Below are 12418 nucleotides of genomic sequence, written 5' to 3' on the forward strand. Positions count from 1 at the left end.
CATACACAATGCTGCTCGGGGTGGCAGAGCCCGCAATCCGTGAAAACATGGATGTCAAGGCTAATTTCAAGAGACTGCACGCTCTAGTTCGCCATTCCCCCTCCCCGCTGCTTCTGGTGTCATCTCGGACAGAGATGACAGCCCCGACGGAAGAGCTGGCAGAGCTTCTGAGGAAGAAAGCGATCTCCCGAGTCCTCCCAGGAGAGGCAAACGAGGGGTTTTATTGCTGTTGTTTTCTCACACCAAAGAAAACAGGCAGGACGGGACCGATTTTGGACCTGTGTCTGTTCAGCAGGCACTTGTTGAATATATGGCATCCCACAGAGTCGTGACGACTCTGTCAGTTATGCGTCTGCCGGGTGTGATGTCCGCAAGCCGCATGGTCGTCCCCAAATGAGGAAAATCCAGAGGTGGTTTTGACCGTCTGCTCCTCGATCCAGTTCAGCACGAGAGACGAATGCCAAGCGTCCCTCTCTCAGTCGAACCTGGGGGAAAGATGGGAGAATCCCCCGTCCCGCTACATAAACAGTCTGGAGCTATCCACGGTCCTGAAAGTGATGAAAGTACATCAGCCGTCAGGGCGGTGTGCCCTGAGCCTCCTTCTGTGGTCATACAGGGTACAGATCAGGCCTGGCAGAAGCCCCTCCCACAACGAGCTGAAACTCCTTTAGAGTTTTAGAGTATAGACCTATGAGGGAATATAATGTGCACTGTGGTTCTCCATGAAGGCATGAGACAGCCCTCCACTTGGGGTCGATGTCTTCTCTCACCCAGCAGAGCTCTCCTTATTGCGTTTCTCCGAGTTACCCTGATTCCTCGCCTTTTAGCGCGTGTTCGGGAGGAGAATCCGTCATTCCGGTGGCACCAGAACACATGAGTGTGCCGAGGTTCCTGACTGTGGTGCAGCTGCTGGCGTGGAAACCGTAGCAGCTCCCATACGTCAACAAAGTCCCAAAATAAGGAGTTTTCAGAGGGGACTGATGTGACGACAATACAGGATCAAGAGGAGAAAAAGGTTAAATATATAGAGGTTCATCGTTAAATATTGGAATTGTCTGAAAAAAGACAAAAAGTAGGCTTTTGACCACCATTAACAGGGCCTGCTAGCCATTTAACATATTAATTATGATCCCTATTTAATAACTTAAAAGACAATTTTTCACATTCTGCTTTCTGTCCAACCCAAGTTTTCACCTCATCAAGTAAAGGTCGATGTTTTAATAATTCCGTTGGACCTTAAAATGTCTTTAAAGCTTTAAGGTGATGTAATTATAGCAGTGAAAATGAGCGCAGCGTGCGGTGTGTGTTCATTGGTTTCATTTCATTCTGTCATAAAGAACATACACGCAACACGCTTGTGGTGTCAGTGCCAGTGTGAAAACGTAACTCACCAAACTCCCGGAAAAGCCACCCACCCAGTCACTCTGCAGAGAACAGGCACAGGCCGTTTGTAAGGGTGTTGCACAAACTGGGGAAAAATCACCATGGCCAGCATCCCTCTGAGGCCTGGCGCTGGGAATACCCCCACTCTGAGAGGTTCCCTCTGCTCAGTTCATCTGTATGTCTTCATTCGTTCATTTCAGTGATGAGACTGAACCGTATCACAGTATTTAAAAATGCAAATTCACCCTAAGACATCAAAGTGTCTTTTCATTCACTTGATTTAGCTGAACTTATTAAACAAAAACCTCTGTGAGACTGATACCAACAGTTCCTTTGAGTAGCGTGTAATTGTGATCTTTAAATCTGTGCCTCTGACTGTCTCAGTATCATCCGTCTCATGTCTCAGTGTATCGTGCACTGACGTTGCTTCGACTCCTGTGTTGAAATATTTGACTTTCTTCCGAATAACAAGCTCCTTCAGCCGTGATGAATGCGAAGATGCGTAGAGGGGTAGGAGGAGAAGGAACAGTGCGGGAAATCACATGCAGTTCAGTCTTTTCCTTCCCAGTGTGGAGATGTGAAGTGCAGCTGCTCCCCCTACAGGCCACTCAGTGTAATCTCAGCTTCTGCTGATTGTCCTTCAGTCTGTGGATACAATGCTACATGTGGAAAATACATATTTCGATGCAACAAAGCTTGTGATCTGGCCAAATACATATTGATATGATATCTAAGTATCACTGTTTTTTTTTGTTTCAGGCCACAGCGTAGCTGAAGTCCTTCCAGACCCTGAAGAAGACATAAACCAGGTTAGTTTACTGCATGTTTATTTCCCTTGTACTGTCTGTCTACATTTAAATGGGATATTAAAGACGCAGAGTTGACTCATAGAGGTCTTGGGCCAACAGTCATGAATTTCCCACAATGCATCTTCTAATCAGAGCCTCTATTCCTGGTAAATTGCCACATCTTTCGATCACATGTGTTTGGAGCCCTTTCTCTCCTCGTGCTCGATGAAGCTCCTCCAGAACCACAGAAGACATGATAAACTGCTTTCACACACAAGATTGTGCTCCTCTTGACCATTAAACAGGCTTAATGTGTTCGATTGATGGGATACCCCTTTAAACCACTGGCTGATATCAAGTCTGGCAGACCTAAACAACTTTAGGGAACACTGTCAAAACAGGCTTCAACAGCACCATCCTGTGGGCTGTGATAATCCATGCAATATGAAGTGAGTCATGTGATGACCAATGTGGTGCGTGTTGATGTAGTTATGTCATAATTACATGCAACAAGCACGGATAGTATTGAAAGTGACGTCACTGCTAGTTCCAATGTGCTGTTCCACGACTGTGGTCGTGTGGTTCAGAGGCAATAAATCACACAACGAAGGCCACGATGTCGCAAAATTTACAAGTCGTGTATCGCATACATCCTCTTAGCCGTGAGCCGTTGTCAGCTGCCTACAAGCATGCTGATGTGGGGTGAAACGTGTGCTTTTATGCACACATCCAGTTAAGTGTATGAAGGGCTGCACGGCATCCACCATCTGCAGGGCTGCACGTATCCATGTCTGCTGCTCCTCTTTGAAACCTTGAAGCATAAGGAACATTTGGAACATTATGCTGTCATTTATTTATTTGCTGTTGACTGTGAATGCAGCGTCAAGTCACCCCCGGTGCTGTCAGAGTGTCCAGCATGGGATGGGACACCTGAGTTTTCCTCAGCAGATACAGTCTGCTCTGGCCTTTCTTATAAAGCTAAGTGTGAGAGGCCTATTTGAAGGCTTGTCAGATCTCTTGCAAATTAGTTTCTGTATATTTCAACACTCTGTTTAGGGAAGGGTTATATTTTGCGAGGACCCAGTAGAACATTCTCAATGCAGGTCTTTGGCCTTGTAGAGGGAATCGCACAGGTGTGACTAATAACATTAATGATCTCTCTATTCAGCGGGATACCCGGACTCCAGAACTGGAACACCTGAACTGAACACAGCCGCTATTAATATCATTAGTTCCACCTGTGCCTCTGTGCCAAATGTCTGCTGTGGGCAAGGTTCGTTTCCCCAAGGAGATCATTAAAGTTTAATCTTAATTTCTCAAAGCAATAATTATCATCATCGCAATGCCTGGGTAATGAAAAAGTTCTGCAAGCGTCTGCTCAAATGTGATGTTATAATTTCACCCACAGGCCCACAAGGGGGCAGTGTTGACTTTTAAACTGTCATAGCATCACTTGCCACTTTTCTTTACACATGTGCTCTACTTCTACAAATCATGAATGAATCCTTCATCCTCTCACAACTCATCTCTATTTATTGAATCCTGTCTTCCCACAAGGAAACAGATTAGATCCTAGAACAGTTGAGAAAGAAATAAGAGCAGGTGTACAAGACAAAACATGTAACATTGTCAGGTTTATTTTAAACAGATCCGTATTTTCTGCATATATATAATAAAACCCTGTGGGGTATATCAGCAATTTTTTGCTGTCTACCACATGTCTTTTGTGAGAATATCAGCTACGAGTCACCAGTGCCACATTTTCAAATCTCACATACAGGATCATGACCAAAATTTAACAAGGAATTGTTGAAATCAAAGCAGCAGAGGCTGAGCTACTCTGACTTCTACTTGCTAGCACAGGTCAAGCATGAAAGATACTCCCAATTGAAATGCATTAGTTTCAAAGTCATGCCGGATGTCACAATAAAAATGGAAAATTCATGTTCATGTAAATTTTCTTAACTATTTCATGAACTGAGTGTATCAGTGTGTCCTCTCCAAGCTCAAATTGGCATTATATAGTTTGACTTAAGAGCATTCTGAGTAGAGTTGTACTCTTCCTGACTGTTGCTGGTTATATCCAAATTGTTGACTCTTGTGTTACAGAGGTGGCTTTCTCTTTGAGAGACTACTGAATTATCATAAAAATAGGAATACTACAGGCAGCGGTGTCTTTATGATGATAACTGAAAACAGCTGCCTGCTACTAGAAAAAAGGCAAGAGCACTGAGACTAGGCTAAAAAGCTCTTTAAAGCTCAGGGGAGCTGTAGAGGTGGTGGTAATTGGTAAGTTTGTTTGTCGCTATAAGCTATCCCTTCCGCACTTCACACAATGCTTTGATCCATTAAACAATGTATTGATGAGTTTAAAACGCTTAATGAGCTCTGCTGGTTTCACCGCCACCAGGTTCTGCAGGTAGCAGGATGGAGGTCCAGGAGGGCTGGTTTGAGTACTAGATCCATCAGTCTGCAAGTTCATCACGCACCGAAGTGGTCTGTAATATTCTGTGAGAGGATTGTACAACCGTGGAAAGTTATCACGAATCATTTTAGCCTCCATCTGGGCAACCTCTATGTAAACAGTAGCAAGAAACTACCGTTCGCATGTGTTCGATTGGCCGACACCAGTTGAGTTAAATGCTTGGCCCAAGCCAGACGTAGCCTTTTTGTGTGTCAGCTCATGGGGCTCATTGACATGAATGTGCCACTAACTGCCAATGTGGGTCTGAATACAGCCTCATACTTCGGTAAGAGAGTTTTTTAATTAATGCGTTACTATGATGGTAAAGCCGCACACAGGTGTTTGATATTATTATGCAACTTTGGTTCATTTAATTTGCTGCCAAACATCTGTAAAAGTACTATATTAAAGAACTTGTAGTCTGTATATGAAGTGGTGTTTTATCCACTATTACTAAGTAGCATTTCCTTAAATGTGCTTCAGGTTTCCCCGCTGTCAAGCACTTTTAGAGCCACTCCAAACACTTGTCTCATGCAGTGTGAGATGCTTATTCAGAAGGCACTTTTTAGTATTTTCTCAAGAGCGCTTGCCAAGTTCATCACAGCCCAGAGGCTGGATTTGAAAGCGAGGGGTAGGGGGGGGGTGGAAAGACAGAGGAGAGGGAAGCCAGAAAGAGACAGAGGAGGGAGGAGCAGGAGACCAGGAGACATCCCAGCCCATTTATCTGACAGCCATTTACCACAACGAGCTCGCTGCCTGCTTCATGGTAGACTGGCTGCCCCTCCCCCTCCCTCCCCTCCTCTGTCCAAAGTTGTATAGGCGCACTCCGTGTCTATACTTAGCGTCAGGAACACATCAGAGCCTGCAGGGGTAGCTTGAAGGGACGGATCAGCGTCCGTGAGCCTGAGCCATGGCCCTGCTGCTGGACAGCTTCCACGCCACGGCAGCCTACTACTGCCTGATCCGCCGCAGGTTCAAGAGGAGGAGAAAGAAGCGCTCCGAGCGCAAAGGTATACCTCTGCGCCGTACCTGCTGCTCCACTCTGCCGTCCGTCAGTCTGTCTGAGCGTTAGGAGACGGGAGGATTGTGTTAGTTCTGCTTCATGGACGGCACTGGTTTTATTCTCATCGTGGAAGGTCAGATGAATCCCTGAGGGTTACTCTGTGAAACTGACTGGTCTGTTTCAGAGCTGCTTGTCGTCTGATGCTTGATGTTGTGCATAAATGTGGGCAAATTGACTCATCTCACTGATTACTCTGATTTCTCTTTGCTTTTTCTGTGGTTGTGCTTTTGAATTTTTCATTTTAGTTCTACTTGCATCAACTTTAATTGAAAAATATTTTCTTTGACAACTTTTGAGCACACTTTATCATGGATTTAGCACGACGTAATAGATTTAAAGTCTAAATTATGCTGAATCCTTGAGGTGAATAACTGGTATTAATGCTTTTGGAAGTATATAACATCAAAAAATAATGCCATATGCAATAATGTTTTGATTACTTAAACAATAAATTGAGCAGAAACAGAAAAATAAATCTCATTTTGAAGTTATTAAAGTTATTAAAGTTTATTGCTTTGGTATAACAGCCCTTCACATATAAATATTGTTAAGTTAAGTGAAATAAAAGTGGGGCTGAACAGTGAATCAAAATATCATCAAAGTCACAATGTGGCCAAGTGCAATATAATCGCAAGAGCTGCAATTTTTTTTGGTTATTTAAGTGTGTACAGCATACTAACATGAATGAAGTAGAGATGCCTCAGACTACAAATCATATTCTCCAGACAAAAGGGAAATGCTGTATGTAAATGCTTGATACAAACCTTTGCAAAAAAATTACTCGATGAAAAATGACAATTCCCACTAAAATCGTGACTTACATCACAGTCACAGTATTTGTCAAAGTAATCACAGTGTTGTCGTTGATATTTTTTCATTCAGTCATTCGGCCCGTAATAAAACATAATGGACAAGAGCAACATGGGACACTTGAAGATTAAATTCTTTACATATAATATATATATTTTAGAGAAAGAAAAATCTAATTAAAATGCCAGTCTAAACATATTAAAAAGTCATGCATCATGCACATCTGTGCAGTGGGACACCACAACAGTCTTAAGTGGAGGTGATGGACCCTCTTTTTGTGGCTGTATGCAAACCATTCATACGTTTTTTTTTTCCCCTGTTAGTATTTCCTACTCACTTCAACCTAGATGCAGCAGCATCTGCCACCAGTGGTCAGAGAGATGTTTGTTAATGTCCACAATTGTTATAGAGCTTAAATTAAGATTTGTTGGATTATTATTGCCAGTATATCAGTATCACTCTGGATTTTTATTTTTGTGGTGATATTCAGTTTTGTTGTAAAATTGTTGGCAATACCACCTTTACTATTAGTGGACATTTCTGCTAATCAGTAGAGTAAGTTTTTAAAAAATAATTACAATTATTATAATGAGACAGTTTGTGTGTATTAGTTTACATCACCCTGTTCAGGCTGCGCTCTGAAACGTGAGCTAATTGAATTAGTTATGAAAACTTCACCACGGACAGGACACATGCCAAGAGTGATGCTCCTGCTGCTAACTTCCTGGAAGCGAGGCACTTATAAAGGTCTGGTTCTGAAAACTGCAGTGCACCCTGGGGATGTTTTTGTAGGCGTAACATACTTGGACTGAACGCTAGAGATGGCTCAGATTTTTTCAACATGTGACCACTCAAAATGTGTATATGTACTTAAAAAAATCCACTTGTCGGTGGACATATTAATGGAAACACAGATGGCTATACGATATACTGTGTTTTCGATAAGCTAGTGCCTGTAGATGTGTCTGGACTCTGGGGCCATTCACAGATATTTTTATAACATTATATTATTATATATTATATTATCATACATGCATGTTCCCTGATGAGTATGTTTTGGCTAAATCCTCACATATCCTATCTTTGGGATCATTTAGTTGGCATGATTAATGTCCAGCTACGTCCAACATTAATGTCTATCCCAAATTCCTTGGAAAAGGTCGTTTTTCGTCGATGAAAATGAAACAAGTTACTCAAGGAAGTAACTTAAAGGTTACCTTAAAGGACCAGTGTGTAGGCTTTTGTGGCACCTAGTGGTGAGGCTGCAGATTGCAACCAACTGAATGCAACTCGCCACACCCCTCCCTTTTCAAGCGAGTAGGAAAACCTTCGGTCGCAGCAAAACTCATGAAAATGCAAAAGGCTGGTGCCAGTGTTTGGTTTGTCTGTTCTGGGCTACTGTAGAACATGGCGGTGCAACATGGTGGCTCATTCTAAGGTAACAAAAACAACAATCCTTATTTTCAGGCGATTATACACTAATGAAAACATTCTTTCTGCCACTGGATCTCCCTGAATCTCACGCACTGGTCCTTTAATATTTAGTGAGATGTCCTTTAAAGTACAGCTGCACAGTTCACTCTTAGCCTTAAAACAAGTTAGATGTTTGGCAGCTGTCGAGCTCTGAATGAATGAAATAAAGCCTGCTCTCCTTTAATGGTTTTCTATAATGTGGTCATACAGTCTAATCATATACTGTAGTGCTCACATAACGATTGTGGAGGGTGTGGTGTCATTGTAGATTTGTTGTGTCTTGGATGGCTGCTTCTTAGCATAAACACAACACTGAAGTTCTCATGTAGATTTCAACCAGCGGCGGCACTTGATGCGCTCCGCCGGAGAAGCGAGGAGTGTGTTTTCGCTTCCAGAGTTTGAATGGAGCGTGGAGGGGCACTTGTGGCTGGCGTATTTGCAGTGCAATCACTCCGGATGAAGTGAGTGGAAATGGATCAGGGTTTTAGAGCTGATTTTGGAATTTAAAACAACGCTCCTGTGGCCATTTTCCTCTGACGCCCCGGCTTGAATGAGTTCCTGAATTTAGTGTTGGGTAAAGGTTTGGTTAAAATACTTTGGGTATAACTATGTTCTCTGTCTCCAGCTCTGTCTGTCCCTTGTGCATTGACCATTATTGCAATAATAAAAACATCCAATTTACTCATAGTGTGCATATGGTTAAACAATTGATCTGAACCTTTCAGTCAGTCTTACAGCACTACCAGCCATCTGTAGTTTTAAATGTATATGGCTCTGTACTAAGAGTGCACTTTTTACCAAGAGACGGCTTTCTGAAGAAAACACTGAAGTAATCACTGTTTGCTCTTTCTGGCTGAATCAACACTTTCATGAGAAAAGTCTACAAATACTGAGTTTTTGCTCAGAAGTCTGCCGCCGCCTCAAAACCTGCACGCTCTTCGCAGCATTCATATCATCAGACCGTGCCAGACGTTTGTCAAATCAATCACCTCATGAGAGAATGCCGTTTGTGCACTTTGCAGAAGCATTCGCTTCATCATGTAGTAAATGTCAGCGCTTGTATGTAGTCTCTGTCGTAGCGTCCCTGCTCGAACATGTGTTCGCTCCTGAGCCTCCATCCCGAGGGCAGCTCCGGCCCTGCTCATTTTCCCCTCCATCCTGCTCCATTTGCTCTGTTCATGATTGCAAACGTCTGCTAATATTTTCACTGGCTGCAAAACTCAAGTGCACTTAATCCTCGCATTAATTCAAATTTCAGCTATCGCCGGGAAAAAGCCAAAGAGGCAGGTGCTCTGCGATTTGCCATTCTTTATCCCACTCGGGAATATTCAATTTAGCCTTGACTCGATTTAACTGTTATTCATGGAGAGTGCGGTAAACAGTATTAATGTGTAAAAAAAAAATGGAGACATGTACATACTTTGCATGCGGGGCGAGTAAGGAGCCCATCATTTCCGTGTCCCTGCTAAGCGGGGTGTTGTGAGATGAACTGAAGTGTGAGTTTAATCTACTGGGAGCAAAAGTGAATTTCAGACGAGGTATAAGCCGATGTGCTCCGTGAGGCGTGTACGGCACGCTGCCGCTAAGGGATGTGTCTGTCGGCCCAAAACCGCAGCCGCAGATCTCTGTCTGGCAAACAGCCGTCTGTGATGTGGAGGAGTTGATACAGCCCCCCCGCCTCCCCTCCCGCCTCCGCCCTGCAGCCGGGGTTTGGCCTGAAGCTCTGCTGATAACTCTCCTCTGCAACCCAGAGGCTCAGGGTTATGAGCTCTGCTGGGGGGCTCCGACACATGCACACACATACCTCCTCTACCCCCGCTGTCCATCAAAACGCCCCATCAGACAGGTGGAGTAGGAGGCAGCACCAACGTGAGCATCAGTTTTACCAATATTGACTTTTAATTTAAGCCAGATTCAAGGCGAGATTTGTATTTAACATACACTCATCGCGTCTTAAATCAGATGAGCCGTGACGGATGATCACCCCATCTGCCGCTAATAAAGATGAACCATGTTTGCCGGAGTTAAATTCTCCTGTCAGGTGTCAAATCTTTGGCATCAGCAGAAAATAATTCATCACAGCTGAGCGGCGGACCACAGAAGTAGCTGCAGACACACAAGCCAGCAAAACTGGTCACATGGCAGCCACTTCGGCGACTGCAGTGAGCAATGAAAAAACACTAAACGACAAGTGAAAGTCCTGCAATTCCAATTCTCTTCTGTAACTCAAATTACGTCTCATAGTGCACTCTCTCTGCTGCCAGTACGATGAATACGGGCAGGAAAAAGTGCACGAGGAGGGCACCTCTTTATACAGAGACGCTGGAAGTCAGTCAGAGTTCGACTAGTTTACCTCCATCTAATTTGACCATATATTACATATTAATGGGACATGGCTTGCTAGAGCTCGCTATAGCTGACTGGGTTGAACTCTCCCCACTACCTGTCTGACAGGGTGATCTTTAGTTGGACACTTGAAGCCGTCAGTATGTGCAAGTCCTCCTGGTGCCTGTGCGCTAGTACACATTTTAAGCCTAAATGGATAAAGACATAATAAAAGCCTCTATCCTGCCCCAAACGCTGATTTACTGCACTGAAATGCATCAGTGAGAAAGAGGGGAAAGATATATGAAAGTTCAAGCCTTTTTATGATAAACCGCCTGATGATTGGGGTGCTGCACCGCCCTCAGCACCCCCACTTGAAATGAACCTCCAGTTCTGATTAACAGGTGAGGGGAGAATAATCTAGCATCTTTAGAGGATGACTCTGTCTACATAGAAAGCTGCATCCAGCAGCGTAGCATATTTTGCTCAAAGACATTGTCAGCTGCAGCCACAGATTCTCCACCGGATAGTTGCTAGATAGATTTGTGGCATATCTTTGGATCACATTGCATCTGTGGTCCACAAATCAGCAAACACAAAGCACTAAAAATCCTGTGTGAGCATGAGTCCGCCTTTTAGGACCTTCCAAACAATAAAAAGAATTATCAGCGGAGAGACGCTGAATGGCATGTTCATTAATGTGCTAACTGTCAGAGCACGGGCAGTAACTTTGAAGCGTGCAGAGACGTACCCTGCTTGTTAGGCATCAGTAGACAGCACCAACCTTCCACCCTCCACCTCCACCTGCCTGTCCGTCAGCCCCTGGTCTCGCTAATCCTGAGTCCGTGGGGTGTGAAATTCAACATCAGTCCTGAGCTTCCCATCCTTCCCCCTCTCTCTGGGTGATAGCGGAGGACCTGGCCCAGCCTTGACTGGGGTGAGGAGAACAGCGATAGCCATCTGTTGTGCTCGGCGAGACCGGTGATGCAGAGAGAATGGGGTGGAGGAGGGTCAGCGAGCGCGAGGGGGGGAGGACCTGGAATCTCTCATGCCAACCTTCTGAGACCTTATGAAAATGAAAAAAAAAAAAAAAAACTTGTGAAAATGACGGAGCTGAAACAAAACCGTCACACAGGCATTGAGGCCAACAGAGTCCTGATGCTCGTGTGCTGAGTGACTTCCAGTAGCTGCAGCGGCAGCATTAGCTTCACATTGTGTCAAATAGTGCTACAAACAATTAAAATTTTGACGAGAAAGGTCAGCTTTTCATCTTGACGCAGGTGAGAAGATCCATAGCAACTGAACTGCAGTGTGCCCAAGTTGCGTTTACGTGAGCTTAGCAAAGAGACCGGAAGCTATTAATGAATTATTGTGTTCCAGGATATCTCCCCGTTCACTCCAATTAAACCAGACACACAGGCTAAAAATGTTTTTTTTTTTTCCTTTGAATCCCTCATGCTCCTGCATGATGAGTTTCTAGTGAAACCTTTCGTCACTTGTGCAGATTCACATCTGACTTTGCATGCCTCTAAAATTATCTTTACTATCCGTCTGAGTCTTTCTTTCATCGAGCTGCTCATCTTTTTTTCAGTCGTGGCATTAGCTTGGTTTGATCTGTGATGCTCAGAAACATGCATCTCTTCTTTTGCAACCATTTTCTTTGTAGTAATAGTGGATTTTTAGGCTTATCATGTGACTTGCAGTTGGCCTACAGTTGGCCTCCACCAAAATCACCTTACTGCACAGAGCTGTTGCAAAGGGCTTACCAGAAGCAGGTGGCGCAGCCAGCTTAGCTCCATCTGAGGTAAAGTTATACTTATAACCACCAGTGTTAAAGGATAGCCTTTGTTTTTTACAACTTTGACCTTATTTGTAGCATTAAATACGACCATTTACTCACCCAGACAACTTTGGTGGCATTTGGAGTCGTTTTGAAGAAATTAGCCCCAGAGGAGCGGCGCGTATATCCGTATAATGCGAGTACTCGGGGCATCAATGCGCAGCCTCTATATAACGCATTATCTGCGGCGAAACTCGTTCATATTCCAATATTTTGTTATGATATGCTGGTGCTATTCCCCTCTGAGCCCGTGGTGGCATGTTATCAACATC

General features: G+C 44.0%; 1 protein-coding gene across 1 annotated transcript in view; it reads left to right on the top strand.

Annotated features, from left to right (window-relative positions):
* The window catches only part of LOC121627266 (double-stranded RNA-specific editase 1-like), a 57811-nt gene that overhangs the window by 20702 nt on the left and 24691 nt on the right, over positions 1–12418 (top strand). Inside the window, exon 2 of the mRNA XM_041966083.1 lies at positions 2143–2192. The gene's annotated coding sequence lies outside the window, so the exon portion shown is untranslated. The remainder of the gene's footprint in view (positions 1–2142; positions 2193–12418) is intronic.

The sequence above is a fragment of the Chelmon rostratus genome, chromosome 24 (genome assembly GCF_017976325.1).
Source record: "Chelmon rostratus isolate fCheRos1 chromosome 24, fCheRos1.pri, whole genome shotgun sequence".
NCBI classification, from domain to species: Eukaryota; Metazoa; Chordata; class Actinopteri; order Chaetodontiformes; family Chaetodontidae; genus Chelmon; species Chelmon rostratus.